This window comes from Hemiscyllium ocellatum, chromosome 2 (assembly GCF_020745735.1).
Source record: "Hemiscyllium ocellatum isolate sHemOce1 chromosome 2, sHemOce1.pat.X.cur, whole genome shotgun sequence".
Taxonomy (NCBI): domain Eukaryota; kingdom Metazoa; phylum Chordata; class Chondrichthyes; order Orectolobiformes; family Hemiscylliidae; genus Hemiscyllium; species Hemiscyllium ocellatum.
In genome coordinates this window covers 11329099-11348572 of record NC_083402.1, presented here as the reverse complement: position 1 = coordinate 11348572, position 19474 = coordinate 11329099, and the positions used below count along the sequence as shown (strand labels likewise).

At 41.4% G+C, this 19474-nt stretch overlaps 1 protein-coding gene across 1 annotated transcript in view; it reads right to left on the bottom strand.

The window, feature by feature from the left end:
* Nucleotides 1-19474, bottom strand: part of sh3bp2 (SH3-domain binding protein 2) — a 128421-nt gene that overhangs the window by 82682 nt on the left and 26265 nt on the right. The window contains exon 2 of the mRNA XM_060842792.1: nt 8656-8705. The gene's annotated coding sequence lies outside the window, so the exon portion shown is untranslated. The remainder of the gene's footprint in view (nt 1-8655; nt 8706-19474) is intronic.

Here is a 19474-nt window from a genome sequence, read left to right as displayed (position 1 = left end):
AAAAAAGTATGTGTATATGAAGTGAGTGCAGAACCCTTGGAGGATGCATCTGGGTAATTCATAACGGGAACAGGGAAATGGTACATAATTTACCTCATTATTTTACATTGATCTTCACGGTGGAGGATTCTATAAATATCCCAAAGATAGCAGATACAAAAGGTGCTAGTGGTAACCTCAGCTGGCATAGGAATTGAACCCATGCTGTTGGCAATACTGTACTGCAAACCAGCCAACTGAGCCAACCAATCCCCGATGCTGTCTGAACTGCTGTGCTTTTCCAGCACCACTCTAATCCAGAATCTGGTTTCCAGCATCTGCAGTCATTGTTTTTACCCTTAAAGGCAGACCTGGTGGCCTGCACCCAAGGGTTTTAATGGAATTGGCTGCAACAAAAGTGGAGGCATTGGTTGATATATTCCAGAACTCACTGGATTATGGGAAAACTGCTAATGGGTCACCCCAGTTCAAGAAGGGAGGAAGACTGAAATCCAAAAACTATAGGTCAACTATCCTAACATCTGCAACAAAGTCAGAAATTGCTGGAGAAACTCAGCAGGTCTAGCAGCATCTCTGGAAAGAGGAAGTAATGTTAATGTTTTGATGACTGGATTCAAAATGTGAACTCTGCTTTGGCTCCACAGATGCTGCCAGGCCTGCTGAGAATTTCTTCAGCATTTTCTGTTTTTGTTTCAGATCTCCAGCATCCACAATTCTTTGTTTTAGTTTAGCCTAACATATGCATTGGGAAAATGCCAGATTCTGTTAATAAAGATGTAGCATGACGTTTGGAAAAACTTAAAGCAATCAAAACGAGTCAACATGGTTTTGTGAAAGTGAAACTGTTATTGACAAATTTGCTGCAGTGGTTATGAGAATATAACAAGCAGAGTTGATAAAAGAGAACTGGTAGATGTTGTGTATTTGGATTTCCAGAAGGCATTTGATAAGATGACACATAAAAGGTTATTGAACAAGATAGGAGCTCATGTATTGAAGGTAATGTATGAGCAGGAGATGAGGATGGGTTAACACACAGAAGGCAGAGATTCAGAATTAATAGCTTTTTCAGGTTGGAATAACATAATTATGGAGTGCTCCTAGGATCGCAGAATCATGCAGTACAGAATAGAATCTTCTGCCCAGTGAGACTGCACCAACAAAAACAACACTAAATCCACACTAGTCCCACTTTCCAGCACATAGCCCACAACACTTCATGTGTTCATCCAAGTACACTTAAAGTTTATAAGGTTTCCTGACTCAACTATCCTTCCCTCCAGATTCCCTCCACACTCTGGCTGACAAACCTATTTCTTAAAATCCTCTCTAAATCTCCTGTCTTTCACCTTAAAATTATGTCCCTTTAATCCTTCAACCAAAGAGAAGAGCTCTTACTATCCACCTTGTTTGAGTCCCTTAAAACCTTACACCTTGGACTTCTCTGCTCCAAAGCAAACATCCCAAACTTATCCAGACTCTCTTCATATCTAAAATGCTCCATTCCAGGCAACATCCTGGTGAATATCCTCAGCAACCCCTCCAGTGCAATCACATCCTTCCTATGATACGGAGACGAGAAACGCACACAGTACTCCAGCTGTAGTCAGAGTCATAGAGTCGTAGAGATGTACAGCATGGAAACAGACTCTTCAGTCCAACTCGTCCATGCTGACCAGATTTCCCAACCCAATCTAGTCCCACCTGCCAGCCCATATCCCTCCAAACCCTTCCTATTCATATACCCATCCAAATGCCTCTTAAATGTTGTAATTGTATCAACCTCCACCACTTCCTCTAGCAGCTCATTCCATACACGTACCACCCTCTGCATGAAAAAGTGGACCCTTAGGTCCTTTTATATCTTTTCCCTCTCACCCTAAACCTATGCCCTCTAGTTCTGGACTCCCCCACCAGGGAAGTGACAATGTCCATTTATCCTATCCATGCCCCTCGTGATTGTATAAATCTCTATAAGGTCACCCCTCAGCCTCCGATGCTCCAGAGCAAACAGCCCTGGACTTTTCAACCTCTCCCTACAGCTCAAATCCTCCAACCCTGGCAACACCCTTGGAAATCTTTTCTGAACCCTTTCAAGTTTCAGAACATCCTTCTGATAAAAAGGAGACCAGAATTTCACAAGATATTCCAAAAGTGGCTTAACCAATGTCCTGTACAGCCGCAACATGACCTCCCAACTCCTATATTCAATGTTTTCACCAATAAAGGAAAGCATACCAAATGCCTTCTTCCCAATCCTATCTACCTGCGACTCCACTTTCATGGAGCTATGAACCCACACTCCAAGGTCTCTTTATTCAGCAACACTCCCAAGGACCTTACCATTAAGTGTATAAGTCCTGCTAAGATTTGCTTTCCCAAAATGCAGCACCTCACATTTATCTAAATTAAACTCCATCCGCCACTCCTCAGCGCATTGGCCAATCTGATCAAAATCCCGTTGTAATCTGAGATAATCTCCTTTGCTGTCCACTACACATTCACATTTGGTGTCACCCCCAAACTTACTAACTGTATCTCTTTTGTTCACATCCAAATCATTTATATAAATGACAAAAAGTAGTGAACCCAGCACCGATTCTTGTGGCACACCACTGGCCCAGGCCTCCAGTCTGAAATATAACCCTCCACCACCACCCTCTGTCTTCTACCTTTGAGCCAGTTCTGTTTATAAATACCTAGTTCTCTCTGTATTCCATGAGATCTAACCTTGCTAACCAGTCTCCCATGGGGAACCTTGTCACCATGCCTTACTGAAATCTATATAGATCACGTCCACTGTTCTATCCTATCAATCCTCTGTCATTTCTTCAAAAACTCAGTCAAGATTGTGAGACATGATTTCCCATGCACAAAGCCATGTTGACTATCCCTAATTAGTCCTTGCCTTTTCAAATACATGTACATTCTGTCCCTCAGGATTCCCTCCAAAAACGTGCCCACCGACATCAGGCTGACTGGTCTTTAGTTCTCTGGCTTGTCCTTACCACCCTTCTTAAACAGTGGCCAACCTCCAATCTTCCAGCACCTCACCTGTGATGATTGATGATACAAATATCTCAGCAAGGGGCCCAGCAATCACTTCCCAAGCTTCTCACAGAGTTCTATGGTGCACCTAATCAAGTCCTGGGCATTTATTCACCTTTATGCATTTGAAGACATGCAGCACTTCCTCCTCTGTAATATGGACATTCTTTCAAGATGTCATCATCTGTTTCCCTGCATTCTATATCTTCCATTTCCTTTTCCACAGTAAACACTAATGCAAAATACTCATTCAGTATCTCCCCCATCCTCTACAGCTCCACACAAAGGTCGCCTTGCTAATCTTTGAGGGGCCCTATTCTCTCCCTAGTTACCCTTTTGTCCTTAATGTATTTGTAAAACTCTTTGGATTCTCTTTAATTCTACTTGCCAAAGTTATCTCATGTCCCCTTTTTGCCCTCCTGATTTTCTTCTTAAGTATACTCCTACTGCCATTAAACTCTTCTAAGGATTCACTCGATCTCTGCTGTCTCTATCTGACATATGCTTACTTCTTTTTCTTAACCAAAACCTCAATTTCTCTAGTTATACAGCATTCCCTACACCTACCAGTCTTTCACCCTTTCTCAGGAGACAAGGGTCTTGAAGAAGGGTTAAACCTGAAACGTTGACTTCTCCACCTCCTGATGCTGCCTGGACTTGCTGTGTTCTCCCAGCCTCCTGCTTGTCTACTTTGGATTCCAGCATCTGCAGTTTTTTATGTCTCTTGACTTTCACCCTGACAGGAGTGTACTGTCTCTGGATTCTTGTTATCTCATTTTTGAAGGCTTCCCATTTTCTTGCTGTCCCTTTTACCTGTGAACATCTGCCCCCAATCAGCTTTTGAAAGTTCTTGCCTAAATTGGCCTTTCTCCAATTTAGAACTTCAACTTTTAGATCCAGTCTATCTTTTTCCATACTATTTTAAAACTACTAGAATTATGGTCACTGGCCCCAAAGTGCTATTCCACTAACACCTCAGTCACCTGCTCTGACTTATTTCCCAAGAGAAGGTCAAGTTTTGCACCTTTGAGTCACGGAGATGTACAGCAACTAATCCATGCTGACCAGTTATCCCAACCTAATCTAGTCCCATTTGGCCCATATCCTTCTAAATCCTTCCTATCCATATACCCAACCAGATGCCTCTTAAATGTTGCAATTGTACCAGTTTCCACCACTTCCTCTAGCAGCTCACTTCATATGTGTACCACCCTCTGCATGAAAACGTTGCCCCTCCCTTTTATATCTTTCCCCTCTCACCCTAAACCTATGCCCTCTAGTTCTGGACTCCCCCACCAGGGAAGTGACAATGTCCATTTATCCTATCCATGCCCCTCATGATTGTATAAATCTCTATAAAGTCACCCCTCAGCCTCCAATGCTCCAGAGAAAACAGCCCCGGACTTTACAACTTCTCCCTATAGCTCAAATCCTCCAACCCTGGCAACACCCTTGGAAATCTTTTCTGAACCCTTTCAAGTTTCACAACGTCCTTCTGATAGGAAGGAGACCAGAATTTCACAAGATATTCCAAAGTGGCTTAACCAATGTCCTGTACAGCCACAACATGACCTCCCAATTCCTATACTCAATGCTTTCACCAATAAAGGAAAGCATACAAAATGCCTTCTTCTCTATCTTATCTACCTGAGACTTTACTTTCAAGAAGCTATAAACCTGCACTCCAAGGTCTCTTTATTCACTCCCAAGGACCTTACCATTAATTGTATAAGTCCTGTTCTGATTTACTTTCCCAAGATGCAGCACCTTGCCACTCCACAGCCCATTGGCCCATCTGATCAAGATCTCATTGTAATCTGAGATAACCTTCTTCGCTGTCCACTACACTTCCAATTTTGTTGTCCTCTCCAAACTCACTAACTATACCTCCTGTGTATATCCAAATCATTCATATAAATGATGAAAAATAGTGCACCCAGCACCAATCGTTGTGGCACACCACTGGACATAGGCCTCCAGTCTGAAAAACAACCTTCCACCACCACTCTCTCTCTTCTACCTTCGAGCTAGTTCTGTATCCAAATGGCTAGTTCTCCCTGTATTCCATGCGATCTAACCTTGCTAATCAGTCTCCCATGGGGAACCTTGATGAATGCCTTACTGAAGTCCACATAGATCACGTCCACCGCTCTGCCCTCATCAATCCTCTTTGTTACTTTTTCAAAAAAACTTAATCAAGTTCTTGAGACATGATTTCCCACGGACGAAGCCATGTTGACTGTCCCTAATCAGTCCTTGCTTTTCCAAATATGTGTAAAGGAGAAAGTGAGGACTGCAGATGCTGGAGATCAGAGCTGAAAATGTGTTGCTGCAGCATCCAAAGATCCTATCTATCACTATTTTAAAACAAATAGAATTATTCTCACTGGTCCCATGGTGGCAGATGAATCCAACAGGCTTATTTAAGTAAGGAGAAAGTGAGGACTGCAGATGCTGGAGAGCATTCCTGAAGAAGGGCTCATGCCCGAAACGTCGATTCTCCTGCTCTTTGGATGCTGCCTGACCTGCTGCGCTTTTCCAGCAACACATTTTCAGCAAATGTGTGTCAATGCTGTCCCTCAGGATTTCCTCCAACAATTTGCCCACCACCGATGTCAGGCTCACCTGTCTATAGTTCCCTGGCTTGTCCTTACCACCCTTCTTAAATAATGGTTCCAAATTAGTTACATCCACATTCGGAAAATTTTCTTGTACATACTTAACAAATTCCTCTCCACCTGAACCCTTAACTGCAGATGCTGCTGCTAATGGCAGTCTTAGTCTATGTTTGGAAAGTTAAAATCCCCTACTGTAACCACCCTATTATTCTTACAGATAATGAGATCTCCTTACAAAGTTGTTTCTCAATTTCCAGCTGATGACTGGGTGGACTATAATACAATCCCATTAAGGTGATCATCCCTGGACTAATCTAAAGATTAGGGCCAAACCAATAAGGAGAGATGTTCGGAAGCACTTCTACACACAAAGGGTGGGAGAGGTCTGGAAGTCTCTTCTATAAATGGCAGTGGATACTGGAACAGTTGTTAAATTTAAATCAGAAATAGATAGATATTTTGTTAAGCAAAGGTACTAAGGATATGAGTCAAAGGTAGTGTTATGGACCAGACCAAACCACCTCAAAACATATTAAGAAAATAGTCTAGACCTTTACATTTTCTTATTTTTAAAGCGAAATGTCAGGCATTGTGTTCCAGATGCAATTTGATTGGTCAAATTATTCAATGTTAAGCAAAACATACTTTATCGTTAAAATACAGATAAAATTAAAATAAAATAATTGGCTTATTTGTAACTGTTGAAATGCTTATCAAAATAATATAAATATATAAAGTACCACTAATTAATTGTTGCAATATAGTAACATTCCATAAGCACATCACTGGCAAAGGCAAACTCAGTAAAATCGATTGTCTCACATGTAATTCTAGCAGCAGGAAGAGAATGCCAGCTTTCAGCTGTAATAGAGAGAGGAATAAGAGCTTCCACACCCAGCTTCAAGACTTCAGCAACTGCTGTTGAAAGCCAAACCTAAATTCTTGTTCTGAATCAGCTTGACCTCACCTATTGTTTCAACTCTTTTAAAAAAAAACCCAAGGCCTCATAGGTTGTTTACTTTATTGGCTTTGGAGCAGGCCACTTGGCACTTCTGTCTCAGCCTCTCGTCATAAAAAAAGGACAAAAACACCTCTTATGGCCATAGTATCGTCACAGCAAGAATAGTGGAATTAGGCCACAGATCAGCCATGGTCTCATTGAATAGTGGAATAGGTTTGAGGGGCTGAATGAAGGGCTTATGCCCGAAACGTCAACTCTCCTGATGTTTGGATGCTGCCTGACCTGCTGTGCTTTTCCAGCATCACACTTTTCAACTCTGACTCTCATGCACCTACAATCCTCATTTGATCTTGAGGGGCTGAATGGCTTACTCCTGTTGTTACGTTCCCATATCCTCCTGTAGCCTAACACCTTTATACTGTCAACTACTCAGTAAATCTTTGTCTGATCCACAAACTTATTTAGCATCGCTCTGCATCTGCCCCTCACCAACATTTTCTTCTACATTATTTATATATATCATAAACAACGTCTGGAATTCTGTACCCAGGAGAGTTGCGAAGACTAGATCTTACAGTATTTAAAGAGGAAATAGATAGATTTTTGAAGTAATAGAACATAGAACATTACAGTGCAGTACAGGCCCTTCGGCCCTCGATGTTGCGCCAACCTGTCATACCAACCTACACTATTCTATGTACGTCCATATGCTTGTCCAATGACGACTTAAATGTACTTAAAGTTGGTGAATTTACTACCGTTGCAGGCAAAGCATTCCATACCCTTACTACTCTCTGAGTAAAGAAACTACCTCTGACATCTGTCCTATAAATAATGGGGAGTTAAGAACCATTAGGAGTTGGCACAAAAGAGGAACTGAGAAATGATTTTATAGAATGATGGGGCGCACTTAAGGGGCTGAATGGCCTACCCTTTCTTTTTCTTGTGTTCTTATTAATGTTTCCTCATTCAAAGAAAAGGAAAGAATGGCACTTTCCTTTGCAAGGCCAGTGCTATGGTATGGCATGCAGGACTCCATCAATAACACCATTCCAAAGTTGTGCCCTTCACATTAAGTAAATAAATCTGCATTCTAATAAAATCTAGTCTCAGAAATGGACTCAATGTTACTTCTGGACTATTGTAAAAATCTAGCTGCTTTTCCAATACTGTCTTTTGTCAGCTGACCTGCATATGAATCCAAACCCAAAGCAATGTGATTGACTTTAAAGCCATAGTATCATGACGTATCAAACCACTCAGAAGGCAGCTCACCAACACTTTCTCAAGTGCAATTAAGGATACGCAAGTAAATATTGTGCTTAACCCTGTGCTGCACCTGTCCTAGGAATGTTTGATAGGGACAGTATAGAGGGAGCTTTACTTTCAGTTAAAAGAGTGGACCGGCTCTACTCTATCTAGCGCAGTGCTATACCTGTCCTGGGAGTGTTTGATGAGGACAGTATAAAGGAAGCTTTAGTTTCAGTTTAGAAGAGTAGAAACAGTGAGATTTATGCTGAAGGATAAGTAAGAGGATACAAGAGCACATACAGTGTACATGTTAACAAGGTCTTAATTGTACACCTGCATCGCTGTGTGGATGACAAGTCTTGAATCTGTCTCAATACAAATGAATGCAGATAATACTGGAGAAACTCAACAGCTTTGGCAGCATCCCTGGAGAGAGATTAAATACAGTGTTTGCTGGTGATGTCTACCAATAGCATGTACCCCAGGCTGATACTCATTCTACTGATAGATACCATTTACTCAATTGGTGATTGGAGCTGCAGCTTGGAGTAGATTATCTTGTAGGGGAAAGTGAGGACTGCAGATGCTGGAGATCAGAGCTGAAAAATGTGTTGCTGGAAAAGCGCAGCAGGTCAGGCAGCATCAAAGGAGCAGGAGAATCGATGTTTCGGGCATAAGCCCTTCTTCAGGAATCAGATAATCCTGTGCCAGCATTTCACTGAATTGGGAAGACCATAACGAGGTAACTATGACAATGTTGAACAGCACAGTACGTACCTGTCAGGAGAGGCCACTGGTGGAGGATTATGAAGGTCATTCAATTCCTGCTGAAAACAAATAGCAAATGATTGTTACTGGAGCAGATTCTAAAGACAGCCAACAAAAGAGTAACTTGTAGCAATCAAGCCAACATTCTCAACGACCTACAAACAGTCTTAGGAAGTAGTCAATAAAAACCGAAGGAACCACGGATGTTGGAAACCAGAAACAAAAACAGAAATTGCTGGAAAAGCTCAGCAGGTCTGGCAGCATCTGTGGAGAGAAATAAGAGTTAACGTTTCAGGTCCAGTGAGCCTTCTCAGAACTCAGCCGTTAACTCTGATTTCTCTCCAAAGATGCTGCCAGACCTGCTGAACTGTTCTAACAATTTCTGGTTTTGTTGCTTGGGAAGTAGTCGCCTGATAGTACAGAACATAAAACTGCTGAGGATAAAGTTTATCATCTTACACTCGTCAAGCCAAACAGAACAATACCAAATCTTAAATGCAGCAACTATTTATTCTCTATGACTAAAGGGTGTTGATTAGTTAGCTAGTGGTCTTTGAGACAAAGCCTAATCAATTAGATAGTGTAAGGACATTTGCATAGGTACCATAAAGGGCAGTGGGAAGACAATTAGGATCACTTGGGTATTATGTAATTTTTTTTGTAGCATTGCATTTAATTTATGAATATAGTTGTTATATATAAGTAATAGATAAATAGATGGATTGTAGGTCTTTGAAATTAATAACACGTCAAATGATGTTTTTGGTAACCTGACCAGAATGACTTCTAGTTCTAATTCCTGATTGGTGGCTGTGTTCATTGCTTGATAAAGTAAATCTCTTTGCCTTCTGTAGTCCCATTCTTGAGAAAACCAATGGTTTCCACGAGAGCTACTTAAACATTGCCCATGACAAGACACTCATGAAAGTGTCCTCCTGAAAATTGCATTTGTTGTCTTGTAGATGGGTATGCTCTTCACGAGGTTTTCCTGTGAACTTACTGTACAACAAGTGTCCCTCGTTAACCATTACGCTAACCATCCTCAACCTTAAACCTGAGTTAGGGGTGGTTCCCTCACCAGAGGTACCTTTACTGGGCACACTGAAATTCCTTCTTGATGTAAACTTTTTTTAAAAAAATCATTATTTCTTGAGATGTTGTTGTGGAAGAATCATTCAATATTCTGTAAAAATAATTACCACCAGACGCAGAAAATCCTTCATGAAATTAAACTTTAATCTTGCAAAATCAAAGCTGTGACAACCAGAAAATGTATTCTCTGTCTGTCCCCGAGACATTTGTTTCTCTGCAGTTTACACAGTCTTAGGTTCCCGCGCTTATCTGATAGCATTAACATACTCAGTCATACTGGCTTGCTTTGTCTTCCTAAACTAATCATCTTCTGCCTCATTGGTTCACCACATTACACTTAACCTATCACATTACAACACCATTGTCTTCAGTATTAGCTCATCTAACAGTGGTTTAACTAGCCTATCACAGTGCACTACCATTATCTATTACTGGAGCTCTGTAATATGATCCTGTGCATGCACTATAGCTATATAACTGCCAAATTAACTCCTATATTGTGAGCATTACTGTTAAGATTTGGAGACGTTTGTGTTGGACTGGGATAGTTCTTAGCATTGGTGTTAAGGCCAGCATTTGTTGCCTATTTCTAATTACCTACTGAGTGGCTTGTGAGGCCAGTTCAGAGGCCATTTAAGATTGCTGTGGGTCTGAAGTCACATGGAGGCCAGACTAAATAAGGACAGCAGATTTCCTTCTCTAAAGAACATTAATAGCCAGATGGGTTTTTAATGACAACTGATAATAGTTTCATAAAAACCGAAAGAACTGTGAATGATGTTAATCAGAAACAAAAATCAAAATTGCTGGAAAGGTTCATCAGGTCTGGCAGCATTTGTGGACAGAAATCAGAGTTAACATTTCAGGTCCAATGATGCTTCCTGATGGTAGCTAGGAAAATTCAGTTCATATGCAGAAGATAGGGTTGGTGAGGGGGTTAGGGGTAAACAATAGGGATAGAGCCCAAAGGGTGAATTAATGGGGACTGTCAGTGGCTAACAATGGGTTATGTGTAATAACAGACTCTGTAATAACAAAGCCTCATGTGTGGGGCTTGGGATAAAGACATGGGAGATCTCAAGCCCTAAAGGTTGAACTCAGTATTGAGTCCAGAAGGATGCAGTATCCCCAAGTGGAAAATGGTAGTTTTCTGGTCACCATTAATGAGATTGAATTAATTGAATTTAAATCCTTCTAACTGCTTTGGTGAAATTTGATCCTGCTCTGCAGAATATTAGAGGGGGCTTCTGGATTAAATGTTGAGAGTCAATACCATTACATTCCTATTTGTTTAAATTTAATAAAGTCGTTTCAACTGAAATTGCTGTTTTCTTCCCTTTTCCAGCCTCCTTCTTCTCTATTTGCCTTTCCTGAAATTCTGTTTTCTTTCCATTCCTGCCTCTCTCTCGTTTATCCTTTCTTTGAATTCTGCTTCCAATTACCACTGCTCCAATTGGAATTTCCCTAAATCCGTTTCCTCAGTTTTCAGCTTCTAGATATTTTGCCACATGCTTTTCAATTCCTATTTTCCTGGTTTTCAGGCGGAACTCCATCACCAAATACCTAGTTGCTCCTTTTAATTTTAACTCCTTCCAAGGACAGTGCCCTTAATTTTTCATAAATTGCCTTGTCCCTTCCTAGAAAAGTGTTAATGTCAATTATATATAATTTATTATAATAAACCTAATTGTAGTTTTAAAAAAATTGTTTTTGTAGGTACATTATATTTCCCCACTCAAATTCCTTTATGGTTTGTGGGTACAATGGGAATGCACGTGGAATTCTCTGCTACTGAAAACGATTGAGGCCATAACATTGAAGATTTACAAGAAAGATGTAGATGTAGTTCTTAGGACTTAAAGGGATCAAAAGATATGGAGGGTGGTCGCTGGAAAACTGAGAACGAAGTGGTAAATAGGATGACCAGCCAGGACGATGCTGAATGGTGGAGCAGGCCCAAAGGGCTTACCCCTGCTCCTATTTTCCATGTTTCTATCCCAGAAAACCAGCCCACAATATTGTAACATGTAGGTAAGTAGAAAGGGAGAACTGCAGATGCTGGAGATCAGATTCAAGAGTGTGGTGCTGGAAAAGCACAGCAGGTCAGGCAGCATCCGAGGAGCAGGAGAATTGACATTTCGGGCATAAACCTCCTTCCTGATGAAGGGCTTATGCCCGAAACATCGGTTTTCCTGCTTCCTCGGATGCTGCCTGACCTGCTGTGCTTTTCCAGCGCCACACTTTCAACTTACAAGTAGGTAAGGAGGTGTGAGCTGGCTTATCTCTTTACAACCTCTTTCGTTGGCTGCAATCAAAGTTTATGTTCTTTCTAGTGCAAGGCATACCTCAGTCTAATTAAATGTAGTTCAATAGTTCACCAGAAGTAATAAGGAATCAATTTCAAGGTTTTATTTTTCCAGAGTGAAAGTATGACAATTTTATTATCTGCTAACTTTTGGAAAAAGTAATCATGATGCTATGTCTAACAAACATGTGCACATGTACAACATTGAAAGAAAGACAAAGTCCAGCTCAAAACGAAGATCAAAAGAATATACAGTTTAAAATATTTGTGGCTTATAGGTTTTAATTTGAGGCCACAGTTGTTTAATTGAGTCTTATAATCCCAGCTGGAGTGAATATTTCAGCTGTCCTTTGAATCCCCAATGTTCTGATATTTTCTCTTAATCAGCTGTGTCACTGGGCATTTTTCTTCTTAGAAGCTCAGAGAGCACCTTCTCCAGCTGGTTCCAAGCAAACCTTCAAATTAGTTCCTTATTACTTCCTGTGAACTAATGAACTACACTTAATTGAACTGAGGTGTACCTTGCACTAAAATGTACATAAACACAACTTCTCTGCACTGCCAAAAGCAGCTCCCTCAAGTACAACTGATTCATGGTTTCCAACGTCAAGCTTGACAATTCGCCTTCCACAATGTACAAAATTTATCATACAGGTGTAAATCAAGGTAAGTGCTGAGGATTTCTTTATGCTCAACAGCAAAGACTAAGTATCAATATCTTTTGATTAAAAGTATTAATTTCAGCTCTGATGATTTTGTTTCAATCACTTTGGTTTCACAAAGCTCAGGTAACCTGTTGTCTGCTGATTGCTTCAATGCAGGATATTCTTTCCCCTGAAATCATATTAGTCCATGAAGGCCCCAGGTACTAAAATAAGATGGCGACTTTGAAAATCAGTGGTCCATATTTTGTCACTATCATGGCCTACTTCTAACCTTCTCCAGTTAGACCATAAGACATAGGAGCAAAAATTAGGCCATTCAGCCCATCGAATCTGCTCCAACATTCAATCCTGGCTGATAAGTTTCTCAACCCCATCCTCCTGCTTTCTCCCTTGATCCCCTTGATTCTCAAGAACCTATCTATCTCAGTTTTAAATATACTCAATGACCTGGCCTCCACAGCCTCCCGTGGTAATGAATTCCACTAATCTCAGGCTAAAGAAGGTTCTCCTTATCTCAGTGCTAAAAATCTAAAAGGCCCTAGTCCATTGAAAACATCTTCCCAATATCCACTCTGTTCAGTTCTGATGAAAGGTCATCAGCTGGAAACATTCTATACATCTTTGGATAGATACAACGAGTCAAAGTATTTTCAGCAGTTCCTATTTTTACTGTAGACTTTCAGTATCCTCTGTATTTTGTTTTTGCATCAAAGGTAGTTCACTCGCTGCAGAGTGCTTCATTGTGACGTCCCATGATTATAAAAGCTGCAGTGCGCATGCAAGACTTTCTTTCAAATTCTCCTAACTAAACTAAACACTAACTGAATGATCTCTTAACTCCATGAGGAATATGGCTCAGCAATGTTACACTTGAAAGGTGTAAAACAAGTTCCACAGGTCTTGTAAATTTCGGCTGCAGATTCTTTATCGTGATCAATGTACCCAAGTCACTACCGTAAACAATTCATTCCTCTTATGTATCTAAATTAACTCATTAATGCCCAATTTGTACATGCAAGATATTATTATGGTCCCCGGTTTGCACTATCAGATGGAGGATGTGTTTGTCATATATGTTCTCGTCTGAGTTTCATTAGATGTTTTAAAGGCTAACTAAGAGAACATTTGCTAAGATGAGATAGTGATAAATTATTCATCCTCTATGTCACAGACATCAAGGCACAACACAGATCAATAGTAACCATCGCGCGCACACACACAATCTATATAATTAGCCTCTATGTCATATAAAAATTAAAACAGTTTTGTCTCTCCACATCATATGGGTCGCCTTACCTGACTTAAACAGAACAACTGCTAGCTGCTCTCCTGTGTTCTAACCCACTGAGCTTGACTGACACTCATTTAAAAAATCTGCATGCATGGTCACAGCCCTTGTCAAACCTCACTGTCTGTAGACCTCCACTATGCCTGCTCCTCAGTTCTCTCATTTCCTGGGCCTCAGGAAGTTCGGAGCTGAAAATGTGTTGCTGGAAAAGCGCAGCAGGTCAGGCTGCATCCAAGGAGCAGGAGAATCGACGTTTCGGGCATGAGCCCTTCTTCAGGATTCCTGAAGAAGCCTGACCTGCAGCACTTTTCCAGCAACACCTTTTCAGCTCCGATCTCCAGCATCTGCAGTCCTCACTTTCTCCTGAGGATGTTCGACCTTGATTTCTGACCACTCTGCACATGCAAGGGTTTACCAAATTATACACAGATGTCTCCTAAAATAGCAATAAAGTAATAGAGTCATATATAATTTAGAATTTTACAGTGCAGAAGGAGACCATTTGATCCTTCGCGTCTGTACAGGCTCTGAAAAGAGTAACCCCGCGAGTCCCATTCTGTGGTCCTATTGTTGTAACCCTCTAAATTCATCAGTTTCAAATATATAGCCAGCTGTTTTTTGAATTCTCCTATGGAATCCACCTCCAAAACTCTCCCAAGCATTCTATATCCTAACAACCCTCTGAATAAAGAAGCTTCTGGAAGGTTTGTGAAGGTTTGTAGCTCAGGTTGAGGTTGAGGGTGTAGGTTTGCTCGCTGAGCTGTAAGTTTGATATCCAGACGTTTCATTACCTGGCTAGGTAACATCATCAGTGGCGGCCTCCAAGTGAAGTGAAGCTGTTGTCTCCTGCTTTCTATTTATATCTTTGTCCTGGATGGGGTTCTTGGGGTTTGTGGTGACATCATTTCCTGTTCGTTTTCTGAAGGATTGATAGATGGCATCTAAATCTATGTGTTTGTTTATGGCATTATAACATGCCAGGGAATTCCTAGAGGCCTGGCACTCCAACCACAATGCCATAAACAAGCACATAGATCTAGATGCCATCTATCAATCCCTCAGAAAACAAACAGGAAATGACATCACCACAAACCCCAGGAACCCCATCCTGGAGAAAGATATAAATAGAAAGCAGGAGACAACAGCTTCGCTTCACTTGGAGGTCGCCACTGATGATGTTACCTAGCCAGGTAATGAAACGTCTGGATATCAAACCTACAGCTCAGCGAGTAAACCTACACCCTAAAGAAGCTTCTCTTCATCTCACTCCTGGCTCTCAAGCTAACAATCTTGAAAGCGTGGCCCCTAGTTACTGACTGACCAGATATTGTTTTAAAAGGCATGTTAACTGAGGGATTAGCCAAAAACTGAATGTGATTGTGTAGTTAATAAAAACCAAAAGAACTGCAGATGCTGTAAGTCAGAAACAAAGCAGAAGTTGTTGGATAGGCTCAGCAAGTCTAGCAACATCAATGGAGAGAAACCAGTTAACGTTTTGGGTCAATGACCCTTCCTCAGAACTTTTTTGTTCTTAACACGAGTGCAGTTTCCCTGAGTTCTGAGAACGAGTTACTCGACCGGTTACATTAACTCCGATTTCTCTCCACGGATTCTGCCAGACCTGCTGTGATTGTATAGCCTCCCCCTTCACCATTCACTTCATGACTGTACAATCCCTCTGATTTCTCTCCCAACCCTGGGCTTATGCTGCCTTTTTGTCTGCTGCTTAGAGGTATAACAGCTGCTCCTCAAAAATCCATGGTGCCCAAGTAGTAATAATTGCAGCTGTCACATGATCAAGGGTCACATGGTCCTATGTCATGATCGGACCACTCCTAACTCTGCCAGCTATAGTTGGCAACACTCATGTTATTGGTTGAAACAGAAACAATTCAAGATTAATCACCTGAGCCCTGTTACAGGCAGCTCTGGGAGAAAAAAAGCATCAGCATTTTTTTAAAAAAGGGTTTTATTCAATTTTTGTAGATCCCTTCCATTTCTTTGCTGTAAAAAATACTGCAAAAGGGATATAATGGGTCTGTGAACAGATGGGGCAGGTGATGAAACTGCCAGGAATGCGTTCAAACAGAACTGGCAATCACACCCCCCACCACAACCTCCCCCGCCCCCCCCCATCCCCCCGTTCCACAGCCTTGCAATCTAATGGCTGCTGGCTTCCAATCCAATCCTCGCATATCATGCTTTTTGTGAAACTCAATGTACAAAAGCAGAAGCTGCCAGTTTCTGAATATTTCAGTCTCATTTTCAATCAAACAGCCAAAAAAAAATGTGAAGGGAAACTTTCGGTCATAGGGACTTTACTTGACAGCAAATGTCGGTTGCATTTTCCAGTTGAGTCTTGGTTGCCAATACAAGATAAAGAACGTGTACCATTTTTTCACAACTAGCTCGTCTCTGAAACACATTCACCATTGTTTGGTTGGAAAATACATCAACCAATCCAAGGTTCTGAAATCAGCAAGGGGCAAAATAGGCTGTTCATCTGCTTTTTGGTGACACGGTTTGGCAGTGAAATTAAAAGATGACACCTACAGAAAGACAGCAGTTCATCAATGGTGCACTGAAATGTCAGGCTAGATTATATACCTAGTATAAATTAAAAGGTGTAATTTTGAACAGGATGTGGGAACAGAGAGAGACCTGGGTACATAGGATTGCAACTCACTCTACTGTATATCCTTCACGAGCATCACCCTTTCCCCAGCAATTTCTAAATGCTGACATCTCCATAATCAAGAATGAACAAATACTGTAAAAATAGTACTACAGATTAGGGGACATTGAGCAACCTAAGCATCCTGTTTGTTACTATTTGAAAGAAGAGGTTACTTTTCCCTTAACTGAACTTCCTGATTTTTATTTTGCAATTTAAACATTTCAATACCACTGCAGCAGGATAGTACTGTAAGTGAGCGTGTATTATAATAATTTGAAAACAGAAATGAGCAGAAGAAGATCAGGGCTGAAAAATGTGTTGCTGGAAAAGCACAGCAGGTCAGGCAGCATCCAAGGAGCAGGAGAATCGATGTTTCGGGCATAAGCCCTTCATCAGGGATGAGGAAAGTGTGTCCAGCAGGCTAAGATAAAAGGCAGGGAGGAGGGACTTGGGGGAGAGGTGTTGGAGATGCGATAGGTGGAAGGAGGTCAAGGTGAGGGTGATAGGCCGGAGTGGGGTGAGGCCGGAGAGGTCAGGAAGAAGATTGCAGGTTAGGAAGGCGGTGCTGAGTTCAAGGGATTTGACTGAGACAAGGTGGGGGGAGGGGAAATGAGGAAACTGGAGAAATCTGAGTTCATCCCTTGTGGTTGGAGGGTTCCCAGGCGGAATATGAGGCGCTCTTCCTCCAACCGTCGTGTTGCTATGGTCTGGCAATGGAGGAATCCAAGGACCTGCATGTCCTTGGTGGAGTGGGAGGGGGAGTTGAAGTGTTGAGCCACGGGGCGGTTGGGTTGGTTGGTCCAGGTGTCCCAGAGGTGTTCCCTGAAACGTTCCGCAAGTAGGCGGCCTGTCTCCCCAGTATAGAGGAGGCCACATCGGGTGCAGATCAGGTCATGATAACAGGTATGGGTGGATCAACGATAGTGCAATCACTGCCACACTGCTCTCATACCGCAGAGCACAGCCTTCCTTGCCAGAGTTAGGACCCAGGGAATAACTGGGAGCAGACACAAAAGAAGCGATTATAAACCATGCAAATTAGTCAGAGTACTGGAAAGAATCTGTCGACTGACTTCACAGTGCTGAAGAGTATACAGGGGGACAGGAATGTAGGGGTTCATGTGACAGGGCATACTGAGAGGGTCATTAGCAAAGTATATGGGATGTAGGACTTCAGAAGTAGAGATATAGCACACAAAGCAGGGAAGTTGTGCTAAAACGTTGAAGTCTGGTTAGGCCATAATTAGTGTATTGCCCCCAGTTCTAGTCACCAGAATTTAAGGTGGATATGAGGAGCTTTAAGAGGGCAAAGAGAAGTTTTACCAGAAGTCAGGGGATTTTAATTACCAAGATACTGGGACAAACAATGGAGATGGACAGGAAATTTGATGGAAAATGATAGTTTTGGATAGGACAGACACAGACATGCCATTCCAATCAACTGATCATAGAAGGACCAAGGACATAAATTTAAAGTCTTGGGCAAGAGATCCAGGGGGGCTGTGAGGAAGAACCTGTTTCATTCAGTGAATGGTAATTAACTAGAACTCTCTGTCACTGTCTCAGTTTCCACTCCATTGCAAACAATCAATGGTGTCAAAAAAGAAATTGGATAGGCACTGAATGAAATTGAACTTGCAGGCTTACAAAAGCAGAGCAGGACAGGCCTCACTGGATTGTTCTACAAAGAGCCAGCATTGACTTGATAAACCAATGTACTGTAATGTCTCTATGAGATGCAAAGTCTACATTCAAAACCATATCCTCCAAATGAAGATATTCCTTTGGATTTTTAATCAGTCCAACCATTTACCAAGCATTTTATATGTTCAAAAAAACGTTTTAGGCTTCAATTTAAAGCTGCCTGTTAATTTTTGCTCATTCTTCTCTTGCCCTTCCTTATTAATGGAGTCATGGAGTCATACAGTACCAAAACACACCCTTCAATCCAACTTGTCTATGTCAGCCAGGTTTCCTAAATTGAACTCATCCCACTTGCCTGCATTTAACACATTTCAAATTCATGTACCTGTCCAAATATCCTTAAATGCCTTTGAATTCTTTCCTGAACTTTTCGTAACGTTCCCAGTGATAACTGTACCTTGCTCCTGATATTTGTGACAAGGTTGTATTGTTGGGATCATTGTCAGCTAGATGATATCCTTGTGTCACACATTCCACTTGTCTTAATTCATTTACCAGAACCAGGTCGCAAACTGCTTCCTTCCTTGTTTGGCTGGCGAGAAATTCATATCAGCGAATTATTTCCTTCCCTCTTGAGCACTGTGGTCTGTGCAATCCATGTGAAGGCAATTAAAGTCTGATACTTTTATTATTCATTACATATATTACATATATCTGATATGTATGTAATTTTGAACAAATTGCTTTAACTCCCTCTCCCAGCAATGTAACAACACTGTCTCTATTTGTCAAATGAGGCCTAATAGATGTAGTCTTCAGATCAGGTAGTATAACTAAGGGAAGATTCTAAATGAAGGTATAGATTGGAGATGGCCCTCTTCGGGCTCTCCAGTCTCACTGAGGGAACACTTAACCCAGTCAGTTGCCTCTGATAGGAACAGTTTACTGTTCAGTTCTGTCAGGTACGTCTACCTCAGAGCATCGTTAGTTACACTACTGTTCAACATAGAGTCATAGAGATGTACAGCATGGAAACAGACCCTTCAGTCCAACTAGTCCATGCCAACCAGATATCTCAACCTAATCTAGTCCCATTTGCCAGCACTTGGCCCATATCCCTCCAAACCCTTCCTATTCATATATCCATTCAGATGCCT